Source organism: Elephas maximus, chromosome 7 (assembly GCF_024166365.1).
Source record: "Elephas maximus indicus isolate mEleMax1 chromosome 7, mEleMax1 primary haplotype, whole genome shotgun sequence".
Taxonomy (NCBI): Eukaryota; Metazoa; Chordata; class Mammalia; order Proboscidea; family Elephantidae; genus Elephas; species Elephas maximus.
In genome coordinates, this window is record NC_064825.1 from 131,798,630 (window position 1) to 131,826,125 (window position 27,496).

Consider the following 27,496-nt stretch of genomic DNA (forward strand, 5'->3'; position numbering starts at 1 on the left):
ATGACCGTGGAGATGGTACAAGAGCAGTCAGTGTTTCCTTGTGTTGGACACAGGGTCGCTATGAGTTGGAACCGATTCAACAGCACCTCAGAACAACGTGTTGACTCAGAGTCCCTGGGTGGTGCAAACCGTTAACGTGCTTGTCAGCTAACAGAAAGTTTGGAGGTTCGAGTTCACCCAGGGGCACCTTAGAGGCCAAGTTTCACGTGAGCACAACTAAGAGCTCTGGAATTCCCATTCTTCCAAATATTATCCATAATTTTTTTTTAGGTGAAAGTTTACACAGCAAATTAATTTCTCATTAAACAATCAATACACAAATTGTTTTATGACATCTGTTGCCAGCTTCATGATGTGTCAGCACTCCTTCCTTCTCAAATTTGGTTTCCCCATTTCCAGTCTTCCAGTTTTCCTGTCCCTTCCTGCCTTCTCGTCTTTGCTTTTAGGCCGGTGTGCCTGTTTAGTCTCTTATACATGGTTGAACTACGTGTGTTATTGTTTGCTTTACAGGCCTGTTTAAGCTTTGGCCGAAGGGTGAACCTCAGGGATGAATTCAGTACTGAATTAAAAGGGTGTCTGGGGGCCATACTTTCGGGGTTTCTCCAGTCTCCATCAGATGAGCAAGTCTGGTTTTCTTCTGTGTTTGAATTTTGTTCTACATTTTTCTCCTGCTCTGACTGGGACTCTCTGTTGTGATCTCTGTCGGAGCAGTCATTCGTGGTAGCTGGGCACCATCTGGACACATTCCAGTGTAGGCTGTGGTAGTTGGTCCATTAGCCCTTTGGGCCAATCTTCCCCTTATTACTTTGGTTTTCTTTGTTCTCCTTTGCTTCAGACGGGGTGGGACTAGTAGATGTACCTTAGATGGCTGCTCCCAGGCTTTTAAGACACCAGATGCTACTCATCAAAGTAGGATGTAGAACATTTTCTTTATAAACTACGTTATGCCAATTGAGCTAGATGTTCCCCAAAACCATGGTCCCCAGCCCTCAGCCCAGTAACTTGGTTCCTAAGGGAGTTTGGATGTGTCTATGAAGCTTCTATGACTTTGCCTTGGCCAAATTGTGCTACTTCCCCTATCCATAATTTTTTTATGATTCACTGTGGGGAAATGAGCTCCTTTATGTGGTCTTCTGCCTTGGTTCTTTGGAAAAGCAGCTTGAGAGAATTATCCCCTATGCCCTGAGGAGTTAACCTGCGTCCTAATTTTCTACGTCAGAGGATTTTTTTTTTTTTTACCTTTGTCCAGGTTGGTTGACATTTTCTGGATAAGTTGTAAACAACTTGATGGTTGGACACTTTTTACCTGGTCCTGGGCTGCAGCCTGCCCTGTGATTGATAGGCACCTTGCAGGGATTGGTCAATATAGTATGCAAATGAAGAGACCATAGGTTATGCAAGGAAGTGACTATGGACTGTTATGGATAAGATTGTGTGTCAACTTGGCTAGGCCATGATTCTCAGTGTTTTGGCAGTTGTATAATGTTGTAATTACTTCCCTTTTGAAATCTGATGTGTGATCATCCCCATGATGGAATCTGCTGACTGGTACTGGGGGGGCTGGGGCCTGTGGCAGCTCACCACTCCTTCAGCCTTCATCTCTCTGCCCTCTGCCACCTACCTCTTTCCTGCTCGCCTTGCCAAGGCTTTTGGTTTGCTCTGGATCCAGCAGCTGCCTCTTGCCTGACCTCCGGTTCTTGGGACTTGAGCTAGCAGCTTACCTGTCAATCTTGGGATTCTTCAGTCTTCACAATCTGTGAGCAAGAGTCCTGTTCCCCAACCTGCTGATCTTCGGTTTGCCGGCTGCTGCAGCTACGTGAATCAGGAGAAGCCTTGTGGTCTTGCCTGCTGATCTTGGGATTTGTCAACCTTCACAGCCAGCGAGTGGGAGCCCTGCTCTCCGACTTGCTCATCTCGGGTTTGCCAGCTTCTGTGGCTGCGTTAATTGGGAGAAGCCTCTATCCTGATTCACAGACTTGGGACGTTCCAAACTCTACAATCGTTTGAGCTGTTTCTTGATATAAATCTCTCTGTGTATTTACTGGTTTTGCTTCTCTAGAGAACCCATCCTACCACAAGACTATGCAAATGAAGTGACTATAGTCCACCGAAGGGATTGGTCAGTCTGTAGCCCTGCTGGGAGGGCCATGCCTTGAAATTGACAAGAAGCTTGCTTATATAAGCAGCCAAATCCAAAGTAGTTTTTAGAAATGAGAACAGGCAAGAGAGGCAAGAAGAGAGAAGCAGCAGAGAGGTGGCAAGGAACCTCCTAAAGGAACTGTAACACAGGTCAAAGGCTTTAACATTGAAGATGGCAAGAGGCCCAGGAAGGACCCTGCCACAGTCAGTGATGACGACAGAAAACTGCTCCTAGGAGTGTAGCTAAGACAGCCCAACAAAGGTGATATGCTGGGTTCGAGCTGGGTCAGTTAGCAGTGGGGAGGCCAATGGCAAGAAAGCTGAAGGCAGAGAGGCCTGCATGGCTGAGGGGGGTGTCCTCAGCCAGTCCTGAGGGGATCAAGAGGAGGCCTGTCCTGAGAGGGCCCAGAAGGGGCCTGTCCTGAGGGGGCTGAAAGGAGGCCTGAGTGGCGGAGAGGAGGCGTGCCTGGCAGAGAGAAGGGCCTGCCTACTTGCATAGCTGAGAGGAGCTGAGAGCGCCGTCCTGCACTGAAGAAGGGAGGGACGTGCTCTCCACTTTGAGGACGCATGCTTACATGCTTCTTGATCCTGGTCCCGGGTTGTCCCGTTACCTCCTTCACAAAGCACTTAAATGTAAGTATGGCCTGTGAGTTCTGTGCGGCCGTTGCAATGAAATATTGAACTGAGTAGAGAAGTAGAGAGTTCGGTGGGGGGAATGGCTGGTGTCAGAAATGGTAAAGAAGTTGGAGGGTGGAGTACGTCTGACCTCCATCTCATAGGAATCAGCTTTGGGCTGAACCTGGTTCTTATCTATAAGGAGATTTCTGACAGTGCTGCAATTCACCGACACAGCTGAATGCCTTCAGGAGGTCGATAAAAGACAGAAAGACATCTTTCTGGTATTCTCTGCTTTCAGCTGCGATCATCTCACACCAGCAATAATATCCCTCGTTCCATGTCCTCTTCTGAATCTGGCTTGAATTTCTGGCAGTTTTGTCAATTTACAACTATCGTCATTTTTTAATTATCTTCAGCAAAATTTTACAAACTTTTTAAAAGATGATAAAACTCCCACAGGACAACAATGTGTTCATCCCCTGAGTGTAGGAAGTGTCGTGGGAAATCAGAAAACGAGTTCATATCTACTCTAAACATTTCCATATTGTTAGTTTTTTTTTTAAACAAGGAGATGCATTTTAAAACCTAAAAAATAAAAATGTGTTTCTATTTAGAAAAAAAAAAAAATACATGCATCCAGGTCTCTGCAAAAGTAACACGTCCCAGCAACTTCTCTTTATTGCAATTAAAGAATATTACTGATGTTTGGGTCTAAACACTGCAAGGCCAGAGTAAAATGTGGTTGAAACTAAAGAGTCAAGTCTGGCTTTCATGCAGGTGGGGTTAGCTGAAGGGGTGCTCACATAAGGGGAAACAGAGAGATAAACCACATGGATGAGGGCCCAGCCTGGTCTGGGAAGAAGGCACTGGGCCACCAATGCAAGTGCCCAGTCCAACACTAGCACATCTAGGCTGCTGAGACCTCTCTTCATTGCTCGCTTTAACGTGAGCTGCCATGTTTTAGGGACCCGTGTGGCGAGTACCAGAGGACAACCTCCCAAAAACAGTTATCAGGCAGCTGGGCTCTCAGTCCAACAGGCAGCAAGGAACAGAGTCCTGCCAACAGCCACATGAACCTGGAAGTAGATCCTTCCCTGGTATGGCCTTCAGAGGAGAGACCATCAGGGACCACTTCCTGATGGGCAACTGTTCAGAGTCCTTGGGAGAGACCTACAGGACGAGCTGTTTGTTGTCACGTGTCATGAACTGAATTGTGTCTTGCCAAAGTATGTGTTGACGTGGCTGGGCCGTGATTCCCAGTATTGCGTGATTGTCTACCATTTTGTCATCTGTTGTGATTTTCATCTGTGTCATAAATCCTGCCTCTACAATTTAACAACCTGCCTTCTGCAGATGATACACCCTTGCTTGCTGAAAATGAAGAGGTCTTGAAGCACTTACTGATGAAGATCAAAGGCCACAGCCTTCAGTATGGATTACACCTCAACATAAAGAGAATAAAAATCCTTACAACTGGACCAATAAGCAACATCATGATAAACAAAGATTGAAATTGTCAAGGATTTCATTTTACTTGGATCCACAATCAACGCCCACAGAAGCAGCAGTCAAGACAGAAAAAGATGCATTGCATTGGGCAAATCTGCTGCAAAAGACCTCTTTAAAGTGTTTAAAAGCAGAGATGTCACCTTGAAGACTAAGGTGCGCCTGACCCAAGGCATGGTATTTTGAATTGCTTCATATGCAGGACAATGAATAAAGAAGACCGAAGAAGAATTGACGCCTTTGAATTATGGTGTTGGTGAAGAATATTGAATATACCCTGGACTTCCAGAAGAGCAAACAAATCTGTCTCGGAAGAAGTACAACCAGAGTGCTCCTTGGAAGCAAGGATGGCAAGGCTACGTCTTACATACTTTGGACATGTTATCAGGAGGGATCAGTCCCTGGAGAAGAACATCATGCTTGGTAAAGTACAGGGTCAGCAAAAAAACAGGAAGACCCTCAATGACATTGATTGACATAGTGGCTGCAACAATGGGCACAAGCATAACAAGGATCGTGAGGATGGCGCAGGGTCAGGCAGTGTTTCGTTCTGTAGTACGTACGGTTTCTATAAGTCAACCGACTTGACGGCTCCTAACAACAACAACAATGATGTTAATGAGGCAGGATTAGAGGCAGTTTCGTTAATGAGGCAGGACTCAATCTACAGGACTAGGTTCTGTCTTAAAACAATCTCTTTTGAGATATAAAGGAGAGAAGTGAGCAGAGAGACAAGGGGATCTCATACCACTAAGAAACAAGAGCCAGGAGAATAGCGCATCCTTTGGACTGGAGACTCCTGTGCTGAGAAACTCCTTCCTAGTCCAGGGGAAGACTGATGATAAGGACTTTCCTTCAGAGCTGACAGAGAGAGAAAGCCTTGCCCTGGAGCAGACGCCCTGAATTTGGATGTCTAGCCTACGGGACTGTGAGAGAATAAAGTTCTGTTTGTTGAAGTCATCCAGTTGTGATATTTCTGTTACAGCCACACTCTGTACAACAGACTGAAGCATTGCCCAGTCCTGTGCCATCCTCACAATTATTACTAAATTTGAGCCCACTGTTGCAGCCTCTCTGTCAGTCCATCTCATTGAGAGACCTTTTCTTTTTCAGTGTCCTTCTACCTTACCGAGCATGATATCCTTCTGCAGAGAATAGTCCCTCCTGATGACATGTCCAAAGCGTGTGAGAAGAAGTCTCGCCATCCTTGCTTCCAAGGAGCATTTTGGCTGTACTTCCACAGACTTGTTCCTTCTTCTGGCAGTCCATGGTATATTCAATATTCTTCGCCAACACCATGATTCAAAGGTATTGATTCTTCTTTGTTTTTCCTTATTCATTTTCCAGCCTTTACATGCATATGAGGCAATTGAAAATATCATGGCTTGGGTCTTCAAAATGACATCATTGCCTTTCAACACTTTAAACAGGTCTTTTGCAGCAGATTTGCCCAATGCAACGTGTCTTTTTGATTTCTCGACTGCTGCTTCCATGGGCATTGATTGTGGATCCAAGTAAAATGAAATCCTTGACAACTTCAATCTTTTCTCCGTTTATCATGATGTTGCTTATTGGCCCAGTTGTGAGGATTTTTGTTTTCTTTATGTTGAGGTGTAATCCATACTGAAGGCTGTGGTCTTTGATCTTCATCAGTAAGTGCTTCAAGACCTCTTCACTTTCAGCAAGCAAGGTTGTGACATCTGCATAATACAAGTTATTAATAAGTGTTTCCTGCAATCCTGATGCTGTGTTCTTCATACAATCCACCTTCTTGGATTATTTGCTCAGCATACAGATTTAATAAATATGGTGAAAGGATACAATCCTGACGCACACTTTTCCTGACTTTAAACCACACAGTATTCATTTGTTCTGTTCTAATGACTGCCTCTTTGTCTATGTACAGGTTCCACGTGACCAATTTTGGAATTCCCATTTGTGATCATTAAGGTTGTGTGTTAACGTGGTTGGGCCCTGATTCTCCGTGGTTTGGCAGATATGATGTAGTTTATTAGTCTTATGATGATGTGATCACTTCCATGATGAGATTTGATATAACATGATCACCTCCATGATGGGATCTGCTGTGAGTAGCCAATCAGTTGAAAGGGAGTTTACTTTGGTGTGTGGCCTGCATTGAATATAAGTGGGCTTTCTGGCAAGGCTTGTGAATTTTGCTCAGTTTGGATCCTGCAGTTGGCTCCTGTTCATCTGACCTTTGGTTCTTGGAACTTGAACTAGCAGCTTACCTGCTGTCTTACCTGCTGATCTTGGGATTCACTGGTCTTCATAGTCTGTGAGCAAGAGCTCTGCTGTCTGACCTGCAGATCTTGAGTTCGACAGCCCCTGTGTCTAGGTGAATCAGGAGAAGCCCCCAGCCTGACCCATGGACTTGAGGCATTCCAGCCTCTAAAACCACAGAACTCATTTCCATAGCATAAATCTCTCTCTCTATATATTTATATGCTTTACTGGTTTTGCTTCTCTAGAGAATCTAGCCTAAGACTTTTGGTACCAGGAGTGGTTCTAGAGAAACAAAATTGTAAGGATGAATTTTTTGAATTGGTTCTGAAGTCTGGTTAGTCTTAACGATGTTGATGACTCTGCTTCGAGTAGTAAAGAGGGCACTGCTAATCCGTGGCGTGAGGTGGCAAAAGAAATGCACAAAATATGTCCACCAATAGATCATAAAGAAAACAAGAATCCCCACAACTGGACCAATAAGCAACATCATGATAAATGGAGAAAAGATTGAAGTTGTCAAAGATTTCATTTTACTTTGATCCACAACCAATGCCCATGGAAGCAGCAAGCAAGAAATCAAATAACACATTGCACTGGGAAAGTCTGCTGAAAAAGACCTCTTTAAAGTGTTAAAAGCAAAGATGTCACTTTGAGGACTAAGACATGCCTGACCCAAGCCATGGTGTTTTCGATAGCCTCATATGCATGTAAAAGCTGGACAATAAATAAAGAAAACTGAAGAAGATTTAATGTCTTTGTATTATGATGTGAAAAACAAAAAACCCATTGCCCTCGAGTTGATTCTGATTCATAGCGGCCCTATAGGACAGAGTAGAACTGTCCCATGGAGTTTCCAAGGAGGGCCTGGTGGGTTTGAACTGCTGACCTTTTGGTTAGCAGCCGTGGCTCTTAACCACTATGCCACCAGGGTTTCCGGATTATGGTGTAGGTGAAGGATATTAAATATACCATGGACTGCCAGAAGAATGAACAAATCTGTCTTGGAAGAAGTGCAGCCAGAATGTTCATTAGAAAGAAGGATGGTGAAACTTTGATTCACACAGTTTGGACATGTTATCAGGAGAGACCAACCTGGAGAAGGACATTGTGCTTGGTAAGTAGAGGGTCGGCAAAAAAAGAGAGGAAGTCCCTCAATGAGATGGATTGATATGATGGCTGCAATAATAGGCTCAAGCATAACAACGATTGCGAGGATGGTGCCAGACTGGGCAGTGTTTCATTCTGTTGTACATAGGGTTGCTGTGGGTCAGAACTGACTCAATGGCACCTAACAATGATAGATCCAGTATTGGTGAAAGGGAAGGCTCTGGGTGATTGCATATTTGATTCCTTTTTACAATTTCATCATAATGAGAAGTATAAGGAAGCTGGTTGGTTGGTCCTACTTTCGCTACACAAAGTGGTAAAAGAAAGAGATGAGCTCAGAGCTTCAGAGTCAAAGCTCAAGTGCTGCATAAATGACCTCAAAATTTCCACTTGTGCCTTGAAAGAAAGCTTTATTTCTTGTAGTAACAGAACTGATATTGCCGAAAACCAAACCCGGATTCTTAAGAGCAGCTGAATCACAGTACCAGCTCTATTCCTGAATTCAGGCAGTGTCTGAAGTTAAAATAAGGGCACTGATTGGGAAGAAACAGGATCCTGAAACTTGGGATGGGGACATATGGGCAGATAATCATGAAGCTGGGAACATCTAGCCCCTAAATTCTGTTGAAACTCTTCTGCCTGCAGAACCAGCCCTCTCACTCCCGTCTGAAGGGATTACTCCATCTTTGTCTGCTATGCCACCCTCCCCAATAAAACCATTAGCCCCTCCAGCCCATATGATGAGATTAACCAAGCTGTGTCGGAAAAGCCTTTGTCTGAGTCATTGTCTGGGGCATTGTCAGAGGCAGATGCCTTACAAGACATTGGTGAAGGTTCTCAGAAAACATCCAACCACCCATTTTGGCTTCTAGACCTATAACTAGACTTAAGTCCCAGTGAGCCCCAAAAGATGAAGTATAAAGTGTGACTACACTCCAAAAGAACTGCTTGACTTTTCTAATATGTACAAACAGAAACTTGGGGGAATATGTGTGGGAATGGCTAATAAGGGTGTGGGATAATGGTGCAAGGAATATAAAGATGGATCAGTCTGAGTTTATTGATATGGGACCACTAAGCATAGATTATTCATTCAGTGTTTCAGCTTATGAGGTTAGGAAAGGCTCTAATAGTTTATTTAGTTGTGTCGCTGAAGCATGGATTATGTCGTGGCCTGCACTAAATCAAGTTGAAATACCAGACCTGCCTGGGTATACTGTAGAAGAAAGTATCCAGAGGGTTAGGGAAATTAGCATGCTAGAGTGGATTTATCAGGTTAGATCCACAGACCCACACATGGAATGCCCAGAGGACACACTTTTTACCACAACGCTGAGGAACAAGTTTGTGAAAGGAGCCCCAGCATCCTGAAGTCTGCTGTGATTGCTGTTTTATGTAAGTCAGGTTTTATAGTGGGAACTGAATTAAGACACTGTATTAGTTATCTAGTGCTGCTATAACAGAAACATGATATGTGGATGGCTTCAACAAACAGAAGTTTACTCTCACAGTCTAATAGGCTACAAGTCCAAATTCAGGGCATCAGCTCCAGGGGAATACTTTATCTCTTTGTTGGTTCTTGGGAAAGGTCCTTGTCATCAATCTTCCCCTGGTGTAGGAGTTTCACAGTGCAGGAACCTCCGGTCCAAGGGACATACTCTGCTCCTGGTGTTGCTTTCTTGGTGGTGTGAGGTTCCCCTGTCTCTCTGCTCACTTCTCTCTTTTATATCTCAAAAGGGATTGGCTTAAATGGTAGATTAATCTTGTAGATTGAGTCTACATAACTGCCGCTAATCTCATTTCCTTAAAACCCTAGAGACAGGATTTACAACACGTAGGAAAATCACATCAGATGACAAAATGGTGGGCAATCACACAATACTGGGAATCATGACCTAACCAAGTTGACAGATATTTTTGAGGGACACAGTGCAATACATGATTGACACCTAACTGCAATGGGGCCAATGGGACCCTGTGGTGTTAGGGCTCAAGTGTGGCACTCAATCGACAAAGATAAGGTGAGTGTAGTTGCCATAATGGACATTGGAGTCAAATCAGTAATCAGAATGGTCTGACTCGTATGGACTTAAGGCATTAGTTTCTTAGTCATGGTGTCCCTAGGATTGAAACCAATAGGAAATCTTCTAAATATTTACTTGATCTGTACAAGTGAAAGAATTCTAGGTCAAGTGAACAGCAGTTTAACTTGAATAGCTGGAATACAGGGACACAGTCCCTCAATAAACTCCCAGACTTATGTTTATGGACTTACAACCCCTTGAATAAAGGGGAGGCTGAGTTCCCTTGAGGAAGAACTCCAATACACTGCCCAAAACTTACACTGTTAATCTTTTTCCCAGCCTTCCCAAAATGGATCTATGGCCTTTTACAAGAGTGACTGCTCATCACGGAAAAGGAAAAAAAACAGACTTTTCAGGGAGTACTGGATACTGGCTGTGAACTGACACTAACTCTAGGAGACTCAAAATGTCACTGTGGCCACCATCAGAGTTGGGGCTTATGGAGGTCAGGTTATAAACGAACATTATAAATGAAGTCTTAGCTCATGCCCATCTCACAGTAGGTCCAGTGGGTCCCAGAACCCATCCTGTAGCGATTTCCACAGCTTCGGAATGCATAATTGAAATAGGTATACTTAGCAACTGGAGGAACCCCCAACAAGTGGAGCAAGGGCTATTGTGGTAGGAAAAGGCAAGTGGAAGCCTTTAGAACTGCCCTAACTAGAAAAATAGTAAACCAAAAGCAATACCACATTCCTGGAGGGATTACAGAGATTACTGCCACCATTTAGGACTTAAAGGATGCAGGGATGGTGATTCCCACCGCATCCCCACTCAACTTGCCTAATTTGGCTATCCAAAAAAAAAAAAAAATATATAGATCTTGGAGAATGACAGGGGATTTTAGAAAACTTAACCAGGTGGTGACTCCAATTGCAGCTGCTATTTCAGGTGTGGTTTCATTGCTTGAGCAAATTAAGACGTCTCCTGGTACCTGCTATGCAGCTATTGACCTGGCTAATGCCTTTTCCTCCATACCTCTTTCAAAGGACCACCAGAAGCAGTTTGCCTTCAGCTGGCAAGGCCAGCAATACACCTTCATTGTCCTACCTCAGAGCTATATCAACTCTCCACCCCTATGTCATAATTTAATCCTGAGGAAACTTGATCACCTTTCCCTTCCACAAGACATCACGCTGGTCCATTACATTGATGATATTATGCTGATTGGACCTAGTAAGGAAGAAGTGTCAATGATTCTGGACTTAATGGCAGAAAATTTGTGTGCTAGAGGGTGGGAAATTAATCTGACAAAAGCTCAGGTGCCTCCCACCTCAGTGAAATTTCTAGGGGTCCAGTGGTATGGGGCATGTTGAGATATTTCTTCTAAAGTGAAGGGTAAATTATTGCATGTGGCTCCTCCCACAACTAAAAAGGAGACACGATGCCTAATGGGCCTCTTTGGATGTTGAACTCAACATATTCTTCATTTAGGTATGCTACTCCAGCCTATTTATCAAGTGCCTTGAAAAGCTGCTAGTTTTGAGCAGAGCCCAGAACAAGAGAAGGCTGTACAACAGGTTCAGGCTGCCCTGCAAGTGGCTCTGCCACTTGGGCCATATGATTTGCCTGATCAAATGTTGCTTGAAGTGTCAGTGGCAGAAATGCTGTTGGGAGTCTTTGGCAAGCCCCTGTTGGTGAATCACAATGTATACCCTTAGGATTTTGGAGCAAAGCCCTGCCCTCCTCTGCAGATAGCTACTTTCCTTTTGAGAAACAGCTTTTGGCTTGTTAAACTGGGCCTTAGTAGAGACTGAAAGCTTAACCAGGGGACACAAAGTCACCATGTGATATGAGCTTCCTGTCATGAACTGGGTGTTGTCTGACCCACAGAGTCATAAAGTTGGACATGTACAGCAGCACTGCATCATTAAACGTAAGTGGTGTATACGAGATCAGGCCCAAGCAGGACCTGAAGACACAAATAAGTTGCATGAGGAAGTGACCCACAAGCATAGTCTCTACTCTTGTCACCTTACCTTCCATCTCCCAGTCTGCCCTTTTGGATCCATGAGAAGTTGCTTTGGACCAGTTGACCAAGGAAGAGAAAACTTGTGCCCGGTTTACACATGGTTCTGTATGATATGCAGACACCATTCGAAAGTGGACAGTGACAGCACTACAGCCCCTTTTTTGGGACCTCCCTGAAGGACAGTGATGAAGGGAAATCCTCCCACTGGGCAGAACTTCGAGCAGTGCACCTCGTTTTTCATTTCGTTTGGAAGGAGAAATGGCCAGACATGTGACTGTGTACTGATTCATGGGCTGTGGCCAATGGCTTGGCTGGGTGGTCAGGGACTTGGAAGGAACATAAATGGAAAATTGGAGACAAGGAGGTATGGGGAAGAGGTGTGTGGCTAGACTTCTCTAAATGGGCCAAAGAAGTGAAGACATTTGTGTCTCATGTGAATGCTTACCAAAGGGTGACCTCAGAAGAGGAGGATTTTAACAATCAAGTGGATAGAATGACATGTTCTGTGGAAACTAGTCATCTTCTTTCCCTAGACATGCTCATCATTGTCCAATGGGCTCATGAACAAAGTGGCCACGGTGGCAGTGATCGAGGTTATGCAGGGGCCCAGCAATACAGGCTTTTGCTCACCAAGGCTGACTTGTCTATTGGCACTGCTGAGTGCACTATCTGCCAGTAGCAGAGATCATCACTGAATCCCCAATATGGCACCATCCCTCGAGGTGATCAGCCAGCAGTCTGGTGCCAAGTTGATTACATTGACCACTTTCATCATGGAAAGGGCAGCATTTTGTCCTTACTGGAATGGACACTTAATCTGGATATGGATTTGTCTTCCCTGCACGCAATGCTTCTGCTAAAACTACCACCTGTGGACTTACAGAATGCCTTTTCTACCATCATGGCATCCCACACAGCATAGCCTCAGATCAAGGGATTCACTTTACAGCAAATGAAGTGTGGTGATGTGCCCATGCTCACAGAATTCACTGCTGTTACCGTGTTCCCCATCATTCTGAAGAAGCTGGCTAGATAGAACGATGGAATGGCCTTCTAAAGACACAATTACAGTACCAGGTAGACAGCAATACCTTGCAGGGTTGGCGCAATGTTCTCCAGGAGGCTGTACATGCCCTAAACCAGTGTCCAATATATGGTGCTCTTCCTCCCATAGCCAGGATTCATGGGTTCAGGCATCAAGAGGTGGAAATGGGAGTGGCACCACTCCCTACTACCCCTAGTGACTCACTTGCAAATGTTTTGTTTCCTGTCCCCATGACTTTATGCTCTGCGTGTCTAGAGGTCTTAGTTCCAAAGGAAGGAATGCTCCTACTTGGAGACATAAAACTGATGCCATTGAATTGGATGTTAAGAATGCCACTTTAAGCTCCTATGCCTCTGGATCAACAGGAAAAGAAGGGAGTTACCATATTGGTTTGTGTGATTGATCCTGATTACCAAGAGGAATTCAGATTAAGGTTACATAATGGAGGTAAAGAAGAGTATGTCTGGAATGCAGCAGATCACTTAGGCGTCTCTTCAGCACTACCATGCCCTCTGATTCAAGCCAATGGAAAACTGCAGCAAATCAATTATGACAAGACTAGGTAATAGCTCAGATCCTTGGAATGAAGGTTTGGGTTACCCCACCAGGGAAAGAACAACAACCAGCTGAGGAGGTTGCTGAGGGCAAAGGGAATATGGAAAGGGTGGTGGAAGAAGGTAGTTCTAAATACCAGTTACAGCCACATGACCAGTTGGAGAAACGAGGACTGTAATTTTTATGAGTGTTTGTGCCTTGTATGTGTGTATGAAATATTTTTGTTTTCTTTACTTACAAAATATAAGATATAAACAGGGCTAGTGCATATTTGATTTTATGTGTGTTCATTGTATAATGTTAGGCACAAGCTTGACTTTATAATTGTCTTTATTCAGAGATATGTATAATTTAAGACATGTGTACAGGTGCCAAGTTGACAAGGGGTGGACTGTGATGGTTAAGGTTGTGCTGCGCCACAATTCTCGGTGGTTTGGCAGTTATGATGTAGTTTGTCAGTTGTGTGATGATGTGATCACTTCCATGATAAGATTTGATATAGTGTGGTCACCTCCATTTTGGGATCTGCTGTGAGTAGTCAGTCAGTTGAAAGGGAATTTTCTTTGGCATGGCCTACATTGAATATAAGTGGAGTTTCTGGTAAGAGTCATGAGTTTTCCTTGGTCTGGATCCTGCAGCTGACCCCTGTTTGTCTGACCTCTGGTTCTTGGAACTTGAGTTAGCAGTTTAGCTACCATCTTGTAGGCAATCTTGGGATTCATTGGTCTTTGTAGCCTGTGAGCAAGAGCTTTGAGTCTGACCTACCAATTGAGTTCGACAGCTTCTGTGTCTATGTGAATCAGGAGAAGCCTCTAGCCTGACCCACTGGCTTGGGACATTTCAGCATCTACAACTGCGTGAGTCATTCCTGTTATATGTTGTTGTTGTTAGGTACCGTTGAGTTGATTCTGACTCATAGCGACCCTAGGTACCATGGAACAAAACACTGCCCAGTCCTGGGCCATCCTCACAATCATTGTTATGATTGAGTCCATTGTTGCAGCCACTGTGTCAATCCATCTTGTTGAGGGTCTTCCTTTATATAAACCTCTGTATATAAATATTTACATCCCTCATGCATCTGTCACTTTGGCATACTGTGGAGGCTTGCCTGTTGCTGTGATAGTGGAAGCTGTGCCACCAGTATTCAAATACCAGCATGGTCACCCTTGGTGGATGGGTTTCAGCTTAACTTTCAGACTAAGACAGATAAGAAGAAGGACCTCGCAGTCTACTTCTGAAAACAATGAGCCAGTGAAAGCCTTATGTATAGCAGTGGAACATTGCCTGATATAGAGCCGGAAGATGAGCACCTCTGCCTGATGACAACAACAACAAAAAAAAACCAAACCCACAGCCGTTGAGTCGATTCCAACTCATAGCAACCCTGTAGGATAGAGTAGAACTGCCCTGTAGAGTTTCTAAGGAGCACCTGGTGGATCCAAACTGCTGACCTTTTGGTTAGCATCTGTAGCACTTAACCACTGCACCACCAGAGTTTCCCTCACTAAAAATGCAACTGGGAAAGAGCTGCCTCCTCAAAGTAGAAATGACCTTAATGACATGGACGGAGTCAAACTTTTGGGGCCTTCATCTGCTAATGTGTCATGACTCAAAATGAGAAGAAACAACTGCAAACATCCATTAATAACTGGAACATTGAATGTATGAGGTATGAGTCTAGAGAAATTTGAAGTCATCAAAAATGAAATGGAACACATAAACATCGATATCCTTGGCATTAGTGAGCTGAAATGGACTGGTATTGACCATTTTAAATCTGATAATCATATGGTCTACTATGTGGGGGTAAAACAACTTGAAGAGGAATGATGTTGCATTCATCGTCAAAAAGAACATTTCAAGATATATCATGAAGTACAACACTGTCAGTGATAGGATAATATCCACACACTTACAAGGAAGACAGAAGCAGAACTGACACCTTTGAATTGTGGTGTTGGTGAAGAATATTGATTATACCATGGACTGCCAAAAGAATGAACAAATCTTTCTTAGAAGAAGTACAACCAGAATGCTCCTTAGAAGCAAGGATGGTGAGACTGTGTCTTACATACTTTGGACATGTTGTCAGGAGGGATGAGTCCCTGGAGAAGGACTTCATGTTTGGCAGAGTACAGGGTCAGCGGAAGAGAGGAAGACCCTCAATGAGGTGGATTGACACAGTGGCTGCAACAATAAGCTCAAGCATAACAACAATTGTAAGGATGGCTCAGGACCAGGCAGTGTTTTGTTCTATTGTGCATAGGGTCTTTATGAGTTGGAACCGACTCGACAGCACCTAACAACAACAACAACAACAACAATACGAGGAAGACCAGTTGACATGACTATTATTCAAATTTATGCACATGGATTGAATTGCGTCCCCCCAAAATATATATCATCTTGGTTAGGCCATGATTCCCAGTATTGTGTAATTGTCCTCCATTTTGTGATTGTAATTTTATGTTGAGAGGATTAGGGTGGGATTATAACACCACCCTTACTCAGGTCACCTCCCTGATCCAAGGTAAGGGGAGTTTCCCTGGGGTGTGGCCTGCACCACCTTTTATCTCTCAAGAGATAAAAGGAAAGGGAAGCAAGCTGAGAGTTGGGGACCTCATACCACCAAGAATGCAGCACCAGAAGCAAAGCACGTCCTTTGGACCTGGGTGGGGTTCCTGCACCTGAGAAGGTCCTTGACCATGGGAAGATTGAGGACAAGGACCTTTCTCTAGGGCCGGCAAAGAGATAAAGCCTTCCCCTGGAGATGATACCTGAATTTGGACTTGTAACCTACTAGACTGTGAGAGAATAAATTTCTCTCTGTTAAAGCCATCCGCTTGTGGTATTTCTGTTGTAGTAGCACTAGATGACTAAGACGCGCACCAAACACTAAGGCCAAAGATGAAGAAATTGAGGATTTTTACCAACTGCTACAGTCTGAAATTGATCAAACATGCAATCAGAATGCATTGATAATTACTGGTGATTGGAATGCAAAAGTTGGAAACAAGAAGGATTGGTAGTTGGAAAATATGGTCTTGGTGATAGAAATGGTGCCAGAGATTGCACAATAGAATTTTTCAAGACCAACACTTCTTTGCAAATACCTTTTTTCACCAACAGAAATGGTGACTATACACGTGAACCTCACCAGATGGAATACACAGGAATCAAATTGGCTACATCTGTGGAAAGAGACAATGGAAAATCTCAATATCATCAGTAAGAACAAGGCCAGGGACTGACTGTGGAACAGACCATCAATTGCTCATATGCACGTTGAAGTTGAAGCTGAGGAAAATTAGAACAAGTCCACAAGAGCTGAAGTATGACCTTGAGTATCCCACCTGAATTTAGAGATCATCTCAAGAATAGATTTGTCACATTGAACATTAATGACCAAAGACCAGATGAGTTGTGGAATGATATCAAGGACATCATACATGAAGGAAACAAGAGGTCATTAACAAAAAAAATCAGTAAAGACAGGGCTAAAATGGATGTCAGAAGAGACTCTGAAACTTCCTCTTGAACGTTGTGTAGCTAAAACAAATGCAAGAAATGATGAAATAAAAGAGCTGAACAGAAGATTTCAAAGGGTGGCTCGAGAAGATAAGTAAAGTATTATAACGACATGTGCAAAGACCCGGAGATAGAAAACCAAAAGGGAAGAACATGCTCAGCATTTCTCAAGCTTAAAGAACTGAAGAAAAAGTTCAAGCCTCCAGTTGCAATATTGAAGGATTCTACAATGAAAATATTAAATGACACAGGAAGCATCAAAAAACGATGGAAGGATTATACAAAGTCACTGTACCAAGGATAATTGGTCGACGTTCAATCATTTCAGGAGGTAGCATATGATCAGGAACGAATGAAACTGAAGGAAGAAGCCCAAGCGGCACTGAAGACATTGGCTAAGAAAAAGTCTCCAGGAAATGATGACTACCAATTAAAACATTTCAACAAATGGATTCATTACTGGAAGTGCCCACTCCTCTATGGCAAGAAATGTGGAAGACAGCTACCTGGGCAACCGACTGGAAGATATCCATATTTATGCCTATTCCAAATAAAGGTGATCCAACCAAATGTGGAAGTTATCTAACAATATCATTAATATCACATGATAGCACAATTTTGCTGAAGATTATTCAAAAGCCATTGCAGCAGTACATCAACAAGGAACTGCCAGAAACGCAAGCCAGATTCAGAAGAGTACTTGGAATGTGGGATATCATTGGTGACGTCAGATGGATCTTGGCTGAAAGCAGAGAATACCAGAAAGATGTTTACCTGTGTTCTATTGACTATGCAAAAGCATTTGACTGTGTGGATCGTAACAAATTAAGGATAACATTGTGAAGAATGGGAATTCCAGAACACTTAACTGTGCTCAAGAGGAACCTGTACACAAATCAAGAGGCAGTCATTTGAATGGAACAAGGGAATACATCGTGGTTTAAAGTCAGGAAAGGTGTGTGTCGGGTTGTATCTTTTCACTATGCTTATTCAATTCATATGCTGAGCAAATAATCCCAGAAGCTGCACTATATGAAGAATAGGTCATCAGGATTGGAAGAAGACTTATCAACAACGTGCGTTATGTGGATGATACCACCTTGCTTACTGAAAGTGAAGAGGACTTGAAGTACTTACTGACGAAGATCAAAGACCGCAGCCTTCAGTATGGATTACACCTCAGCATAAAGAAAACAAAAACCCTCACAACTGGACTAGTAGTAACATCGTGATAAAAGGAGAAAAGATTGAAGTTGTCAAGGATTTCATTTTACTCAGTTCCACCATCAACAGCCATGGAAGCAGCAGTCAAGAAATGAAACAACACATTGCATTAGGGAAATGCGCTGCAAAAGCCCTCTTTAAAGTGTTAAAAAGCAAAGATGTCACCTTGACGATTAAGATGTGGTTGACCCAAGCCATGGTGTTTTCTTTCTCCTCATATGCATGTGAAAGTTGGACAATGAATAAGGAAGACCAAAGAAGAATCAATGCCTTTGAATTACGGTGTTGGCGAAGAATATTGAATATACCATGGACTGCCACAAGAATGAACAAGTCTGTCTTGGGAGGAGTACAGCCAGAATACTCCTTGATGGAACCTAACAACAGCAACAATGAACAGTTTAGGAGCCCTGCTGACAAAGTATTTAAGAGCTATGGCTGCTAAGCAAAAAGCCAGCCATTTAAATCCACCAGCTGATCCATGGAAACCCTATGGAGCACTCCTACTCTGTCCTATACGGTTGGAATCGACTTGACAGTAGTGGGTTTTGGTTTTATGAACCGTTTGGAAACCTGGTGGCATAGTGATTAAGAGCTCAGCAGCAAGATTCCCCACCCACCTTCTGAGTCCCCCATCTTGTCAGTGACCCACTGGGTGATGGGGTCATTTAGTTTAACTGTGTCTTTTCTCCCCTCAACTGTGAGTTCTGTGAGGACAGGGTCATGGCCATTGCTGTATCCTCGGCCCCTAGCACAGTACCTGGTGTGTAGTTAGTCTGATAAATGTCGGTGAAATGCGTGTTGAACTCGAAAGAGAGACATCTGGCTATAGCGACACTGTACCTATGAAGGGTGGCGACTGTGTGACATGTCATCACCTCCCACTATGGGTACAGAGAAATTCTGGGAAACATATAGCCCCATCCCTCCACTTCCAAGTTAAATGCATAGCTGAAAGATGAAGGGCAGGAAGGGAATGTCCTGGTGCCACAAATGAATTTGCAGCTAAAGCTGATGCCTAATGCATTGCCCAGAGAACATCAGATGGGACGCAGGCGTGAGGGGCCAGGGCTTAGTGAGGGTTGGGGTGTGGAAAGGGCTTAAGGTTAGGATATGGTCTTGGATAGAGTACAGTGGTGGAGGGTGCTTGGGCAGGGGAACCTGCAGGAATCCAGGATCCAGGGTGCTGTCAGGAACTTCTCTTTTCCTGAAGCTGTATGTGGGGGTGGGAAGGTATGTGGAGTCCAGCACCAACTTGAGGAGTAACTAAAGCCACAGAGCTGTACCATTCATAGATGTGGAGCCTGAATTTACAACTACTTGTTTGATGCTAAATCTCCAACTCAAGAAATCCATTGAAGCCTGGTCCTGGACCAGCAAAACCCTTTCATATCCAGCAGCAGCCTTGCTAGAAGCCTGGGTAGCAAAACTCCACGACTCAGGCCATATAGGGTTCCCACCAGAAAAAGTATCCCTGCAGAAGACATTCAGTAATTGCCAAGAACTGGGGGGAAGTGTCCACCATGAGGGAGAGTCATCAGATGCAATAAATAGGGGGATTGGAAACATTGCTAGAAAATTGATATCAGATCAAATAGACTTTAAGGTTAATCAATGTCCACGGAAGCAGCAGTCAAGAAATCAAAAGATATATTGCATTGGGCGAATCTGCTAAAAAGATTTTTTAAAGTGTTAAAGCCTCCATGCGACTGTCAGTTTGTCATACTGTGGAGGCTTGTGTGTTGCTGTGATGCTGGAAGCTATGCCACTTGTATTCAAATACCAGCAGGGTCACCCATGGAGGACAGGTTTTAGCTGAGCTTCCGGATTAAGACAGACTAGGAAGAAGGATCCGACAGTCTACTTCTGAAAAGAATTAGGCAATGAAAACCTTATGAATAGCAGTGGAACATTGTCTGATATAGTGTCGGAAGATGAGCCCCTCAGGTTGGAAGGCACTCAAAAGATAACTGGAGTAGAGTTGCCTCCTCAAAGTAGAGTCAATCTTAATGACATGGATGGAGTAAAGCTTTCAGGACCTTCATTTGCTGATGGGGCACAACTCAAAATTAGAAGAAACAGCTGCGAACATCCATTAATAATTGAAACATAAAACGTACAAAGTAGGGATCTAGAAAAATTGGAAATCATCAGAAATGAAATGGAATGCATAAACATTGATATTCTAGGCATTAGTGAGCTGAAATGGACTGGTATTGGCCATTTTGAATTGGTCAATCATATAGTCTACTATGCTAGGAATGACAACTTGAAGAGGAATGGTGTTGCATTCATCATCTAAAAGAACATTTCGAGATCTATCCTGAAATACAAGGCTATCAGTGGTAGGATAATATCCATACACCTCCAAGGAAGACCAGTTAATATGACTATTATTCAAATTTATACACCAACTACTAAGGCCAACTTCTGCAGTCTGAAATTGATTGAACATGCAATCAGGATGCACTGATAATTACTTGTGATTGGAATTCGAAAGTTGGAAACAAAGAAGAAGGATTGGTAGTTTGAAAATATGGCTTTGGTGATAGAAACAATGCCAGAGAGCGAATGATAGAGTTTTGCAAGACCAACGACTTCTTCATTGCAAATACCTTCTTTCATCAACATAAGCTGCAACTCTACACATGGACCTCTCCAGATGGAATACACAGGAATCAAATTGACTAGCTCTTTGGAAAGAGATGATGGAAAAGCTCAATATCATCAGTCAGAACAAGGCCAGGGGCTAACTGTGGATCAGACCATCAGTTACTCATGTGCAAGTTCAAGCTGAAGTTGAAGAAAATTAGACCAAGTCCACGAGAGCCAAAGTATGACCTTGAGTATATCCCACCTGAATTTAGAGATCATCTCAAGAATAGATTAGACACGTTGAACACTAATGACCAAAGACCAGATGAGTAGTGGAATACCATCAAGGACATCATCCATGAAGAAAGCAAGAGGTCATTAAAAAGACAGGAGACAAAGAAAAGAGCAAAATGGATGTCAGAAGAAACTCTGAAACTTGCTCTCGAACGTCAAGTAGCTAAAACAAAAGAAAAAAATGATGAAGTAAAAGAGCTGATCAGAAGATTTCAAAGGGTGACTCGAGAGGACAAAATAAAGTATTATGATGACATGTGCAAAGACCTGGAGATAGAAAACCAAAAGGGAAGAACATGCTCAGCATTTCTCAAGCTGAAAGAACTGAAGAAAAAATTCAAGCCTCGAGTTGCAATACTGACAGATTCCTTGGGAAAAATATTAAATGACACAGGAAGCATCAAAAGAAGATGGAAGAAATACATAGAGTCACTATATGAAAAAGAACTGGCTGACATTCAACCATTTCAGGAGGTGGCATATGATCAGGAACCGATGGTACTGAAGGAAGAAGTCCATGCTGCACTGAAGGCATTGGTGAAAAACAAGGGTCCTGGAACTGACGGAATATCAATTGAGATGTTTCAACAATCTGATGCAGTGCTGGAGTGCTCACTTATCTATGCAACAAATATGAAGGACAGCTACCTGGCCAACAGACTGGAAGAGATGCATATTTTTGCCTATTCCCAAGAAAGGTGATCCAACTGAATGCGGAAATTATCGAACAGTATCATTAATATCACACGCAAGCAAAATTTTGCTGAAGGTCATTCAAAAGTGGCTGCAGCAGTATACTGACAGTGAACTGCCAGAAATTCAAGCAGGATTTAAAAGAGGATGTGGAACGAGGGATATCATTGCTGACATCAGATAGATCCCGGCTGAAAGCAGAGAAAACCAGAAAGAGGTTTACCTGTGTTTTATTGACTATGCAAAGGCATTCAACTGTGTGGATCATAACAAATTATGGATAACATTGTGAAGAATGGGAATTCCAGAACACTTAATTGTGCTCATGAGGAATCTGTACACAGATCAAGAGACGATCGTTTGAAGAGAACAAGGATACTGAGTGGTTTAAAGTCAGGAAAGGCGTGTTTAGGTTTGTATCCTTTCACCATACCTATTCAGTCTGTATGCTGAGCAAATAATCTGAGAACCCGGACTACAGGAAGAAGAACGGGGCATCAAGATTGGAGGAAAACTCATTAACAACCTGCACTACACAGATGACACAACCTTGCTTGCCGAAAGTGAAGAGGACTTGAAGCTCTTACTGATGAAGATCAAAGGCCACAGCCTCCAGTATGGATTACACCTCAACATAAAGAAAATAAAAATGCTCCCAACTGGACCAATAAGCAACATCACGATAAGCGGAGAAAAGACTGAAGTTGTCAAGGATTTCATTTTACTTGTATCCACAGTCAACACTCACGGAAGCAGCAGTCAAGAAATGAAAAGATGTATTGCATTGGGCAAATCTGCTGCAAAGGACCTCTTGAAAGTGTTGAAGAGCAAAGATGTCACCTTGAGGACTAAGGTGTGCCTGACCCAAGCCATGGTGTTTTCAATTGCCTCCTAGCCATGTGGAAGCTGGACAAAGAGTAAGGAAGACTGAAAAATTGACGCCTTTGAATTATGGTGTTGGCAAAGAACATTGAATATACCATGGACTGCCAAAAGAACAAACAAATCTGTCTTGGAAGAAGTGCAGCCAGAATGCTCCTTAGAAGAGAGAAATGGCAAGATTTCGTCTCACATACTTTGGACATGTTATCAGGAGTTACCAGTCCCTGGAGAAGACATTATGCTTGGTAAAGTAGAGGGTCAGTGAAAGAGCGGAAGACCCTCAATGATCCAGTGGATGAAACAACCAGATCAAACATAGCAGTGATTGTGAGCAGGACACAGGACCAGGCAGTTTTCCACCTTGTTGTACATGGGGTCACTATGAATCAGAACCCCCGGCACCTAACAACACCACCGAATGTGCCGTACTAGACAGTACTGGTTACTGTAGCTTTGTAGTAAATTTTGAAATCATTAAGTGTGAGTCCTCCTACTTTGTTTTTGTTTTTCAGACTCTGAACAGCAGTGACACTCCAGAGGTGACCCTAAACTGCACCAGGGTGGATGTGGTGGTAATAGCCTCCCTTGTGTTCAGTGCCCTGGCCATGGTCACCTGTGTGTGTGGGATGGTGGGCAACAGTCTGGTCATCTGGCTGCTGGGCTTCCTTGTGCAGAGGAGCCCCTTCTGTGTCTATGTCCTCAACCTGGTGGTGGCTGACCTCCTTTTCCTCTGCATGGCCTCCTTGATAAGTCTACAAATGATCATCCAGGTGTTGGGGAGTATAAACATGCCCTACCTGAACAAGATAATTCCAACTATCAGCATCCTGAATGACATGATGGTGAGGAGGGTGAAGAACTTTGCATACATGGTGGGCCTGGGCCTTCTGAAGGCCATGAGCACTCACTGTCGCCTCTCTGTCCTCTTCCCCATCTGGTATAAGTGTCACTAGCCCCGACACCTGTCAGCAGTGGCACGTGCCTTGCTCTGGGCACTCTCCCTCCTGATGAACTTGCCAGCCTTTTTCTTCTGTGGCTAATTGTGGAATTTCAACACACAGAAGTACCTAATTGTGGACATGATCTTTCCCACACTCACCCTGGGGATCATCACAGCTGTGATGATACTGTCCAGCGTGGTCCTCTTTGTCTGAGTCCAGAGAAGGGACTGGCAGTGGCGCCGGTGACCCTCAAGGTTTCTTGTGGTCATCCTGGCCTTGGTCCTGGTGTTCCTGGTCTGCTCCCTGCCCCTCGGCATCTGCTGGTTCATCCTCTCCTGGGTAAACCTGGGTCTTCATCTAAACATCCTGTTTCTCAGCTTGTCGCGCCTCGCCTCATCCTTGAGCAGCAGCGCCAACCCCTTCATCTACTTCCTCGTGGGCAAATGGAGGAGTAGGAACCAGCGAGTTCCTACAGCCCTGGGGGCTGTGCTCAGCAGGGTACTTCAAGATGACCAGGAGCTGGACGGCAATGTGACGTCATCTATGAGCACCAATGTGGTGGGGGTCTGAGCACTTTTCCCCCAAGGATGAGCTCAGCCCTGGGGATTAGAATGCATTGAGCTGCCTCAGCCTATTCCTGCCACCCGCGTGTATGAACTGTTGTTGGGCACACCAAAGGCTTTTCACCTTGCCATGTTGGGGCCACTTCCCTACCATGCCCACCAGCTCCCCCCACAGTGCCTGTGTCCTGGACCTCAGCATGCAGCTAAGCCATGGAGATAAAATGTGATCATCTTGTTTAAAGGAGATCTTCTGGTTAGAGGGCTGGTATTAGCTCCCAGCCCCATCCTTCTACAGTTGATCATTCCAAATGTCTCTACAGGCAGGTATCACTCACTGTATTTGGAGGTGAAATTCACCTGCTCAGCCTCCTCTTCTTCCTAAGGCAACGTCTTTTTATATGTGGCGGGGCAGGTGTGAACTGTGGCCTCATGGTCATCCTTGGACATACACGGGTGGCATCAGCTTGCTGCCATGGTGATGCCCCTGGTGTACCTTTGCCTCCTGTCCTGTTGACCTGCCTTCATGCCTGCAGTGTATTGCTGTGAATAGTGTCCCCTTTTCTGCTTTAGCTCTTGCTAGATGCAGGCAATGAGCTACCTTGTCTTCCATCTAGCCTCTTGGACAGCACTTGCCCCTTGGCCTCTGATGTGGAGACACCCTGCATCACACCACTTTGTGCCCACACAGACCTACTTCCTCTCCTCTGGGAGGCTGCACTTACCAGGAATGGAGAGAGCTTCTGTCTATCCTCACTGTACTTCTAACTCACCTTAATGGGACTGTGACCAGGCCATGGGGGGCATCCTGGAGGGAGCTTTCTCCCAGTGACCGTGTGACTAGCAGAGAAGGGGTCTCGTACCCTCAGTCCACCCCACCCCGGGGCCTTCCTCAGATTAACCCAAAATGTTTCTTTTCTCTGAGGGCCAAAGCCCAGTTTTGATTCCTGGGACTACTGAGGATTTGTTACTTTTGCCTTGGTTTTTGGAAAAACGACTTAGAGTATTTGGTAAGTTGTTGATTACCCCTGATGGCTTGTTGCTTTTGCCTGGTCTGGCTGCCCTTGCCCCAGACCCGCTGTGGGCTGGTGCACTGATGGAGAGCTGTGAGAGCTGAGAGAGCGATCACAGAGGCGAGAGAGTGATCAGAGAACCATGAGAGCTGTGAGAGCTGAGAGACCTGAGCCAACTAAGACCTGTCCTGGCTACGAGCTGTGCTGGCTGAGAGCTATGCCAGCTAAAAGCTGGGCAGGCTGAACGCACTATGGCAGTGGTGGCTATCCAAGAGAGATGTCATGGAGCATCTCCTGGCTGAAAAATTCCCTGGTTAATAAGAGTGAGTATCTGTTCTTGGGAGGGTTAGAACGTCCCCTTGAGATGTTGTGGCTCCATGCTGGGACCCCTTCTGGACCTCGTCCTATGCATATTTTCATTTGTATTCCTTTCTGTTATTTTAAGACTGTTATCACAGGCATGGTGTTTCCAGTAAAGTCTGTGAATCCTGCTGGTGAATTATTGGACTTAAATAGAGTAGTGAGGCAAGCTGGTTTGAAGTAGAAGGAGTCAGGTGGACTCTGAGCTTGTGACTGGCACCCATTTACTCAGTCCCAGGTAGCTAGGGTGCAGATTACCTCCCCCAGGTGCCTAGGGATTATGAGATGACCTAGTTCCAGAGATAGGGATGAGAGAGAGACGTTCGTGACAGCCGGTGTCTGAATTGGTCAGAGAAGGAAAGCTAAGATTGTCAAACAATGCAGTTGGTGTGAGGAGTGGCCTTTGTGATCCACCATTTCTTGTTAGAGGCAGGTGATCTTGGTCATCCTGGACTGGTTTGTGCAATTAGCACTGTGAGCAGAAAAGGATTACTTACTCCTACTCCATTCAGGGGGCCAAATCCCAAAGAGGGAAAATTCAGGACACATGTCAGAATGCTTTGCTCTCCTCCCTCCCTTTTATCTTCCCACTATTCCCTGGGTGGGATATACTCAAGGTCATATTTTGGGTCTCATGGACTTGCTCTTATTTTCTTCAGTTACAGCTTGAACTTGCATATGAAAAATTGATGGTCTTTTCCACAGTCAGCCCCTGGCCTTGTTTTGACTGATGATATTGAGCTTTTCCATCATCTCTTTCCACAGATGTAGTCAATTTGATTTCTGTGTGTTCCACCTGGCGAGGTCCATGTGTATAGTCACCATTTATGCTGGTGAAAGAAGGTATTTGCAATGAAGAAGTCGTTGGTCTTGCAAAATTCTATCATTCAATCTCCAGCATTGTTTCTATCACCAAGGCCATGTTTTCCAACTACTGATCCTTCTTCTTTGTTTCCAACTTTCTTATTCCAATCGCCAGTAATTGTCAATGCATCTTGATTGCATGTTCGATCAATTTCAGACTGCAGCAGCTGATAAAAATCTTCTATTTCTTCATCTTTGGCCTTAGTGGCTGGTGCATATATTTGAATAATAGTCGTATTAACTGGTCTTCCTTGTAGGTGTATGGATATTATCCTATCACTGACAGCATTGTACTTCAGGATAGATCTTGAAATGTTCTTTTTGACAATGAATGCAACACAATTCCTCTTCAAGTAGTCATTCCCGGCATAGTAGACTATGTGATTGTCCGATTCAATATGGCCAATACCAGTCCATTTCAGTTCACTAATGCCTAGAATATCGATGTTTATGCATTCCATTTCATTTTTGATGATTTCTAATTTTCCTAGATTCATACTTCGTATGTTTCAGGTTCTGATTATTAACGGATGTTTGCAGCTGTTTCTTCTCATTTTGAATCGTGCCACATCAGCAAATGAAGGTCCCGAAAGCTTTATCCATCCACGTCATTAAGGTTGACTCCACTTTGAGGAGGTAGCTCTTCCCCAGCCATCTTTTGAGTGCCTTTCAACCTGGGGGGCTCATCTTCCAACACTATATCAGACAATGTTCTGCCGCTATTCATAAGGTTTTCACTGGCTAATACTTTTCAAAATAGACTGCTGGGTCCTTCTTCCTTGTCTGTCTTAGTCTGGAAGCACAGCTGAAACCTATCCTCCATGGGTGACCCTGCTGGTATCTGAATACCGGTGGCATAGCTTCCAGCATCACAACAACATGCAAGCCCCCACAGTACAATAAACTGACAGACACGTGGAGGAATAGATTTGACGCATTGAACACTGGTAACTGAAGACCGGACGAGTTGTGGAATGACATCAAGGACATCATCCATGAAGAAAGCAAGAGGTCATTGAAAACACAGGAAAGAAAGAAAAGACCAAGATGGATGTCAGAAGAGACTCTGAAACTTGCTCTCAAACATCGAACAGCTAAAGCAAAAGGGAGAAATGATGAAGTTAAATAACTGAACAGAAGATTTCAAAAGGCAGCTTGAGAAGACAAAGTAAAGTATTATAATGACATGTGCAAAGAGCTGGAAATGGAAAACCAAAAGGAAAGAACACGCTCAGTGTTTCTCAAGCTGAAAGAACTGAAGAAAAAATT

At 44.0% G+C, this 27,496-nt stretch overlaps 1 pseudogene; it reads left to right on the forward strand.

Moving 5' to 3' along the window:
- LOC126080691 (mas-related G-protein coupled receptor member D-like) lies at positions 1–24,000 on the forward strand (annotated as a pseudogene).
- The last annotated feature ends 3,496 nt before the right edge of the window (positions 24,001–27,496 follow it).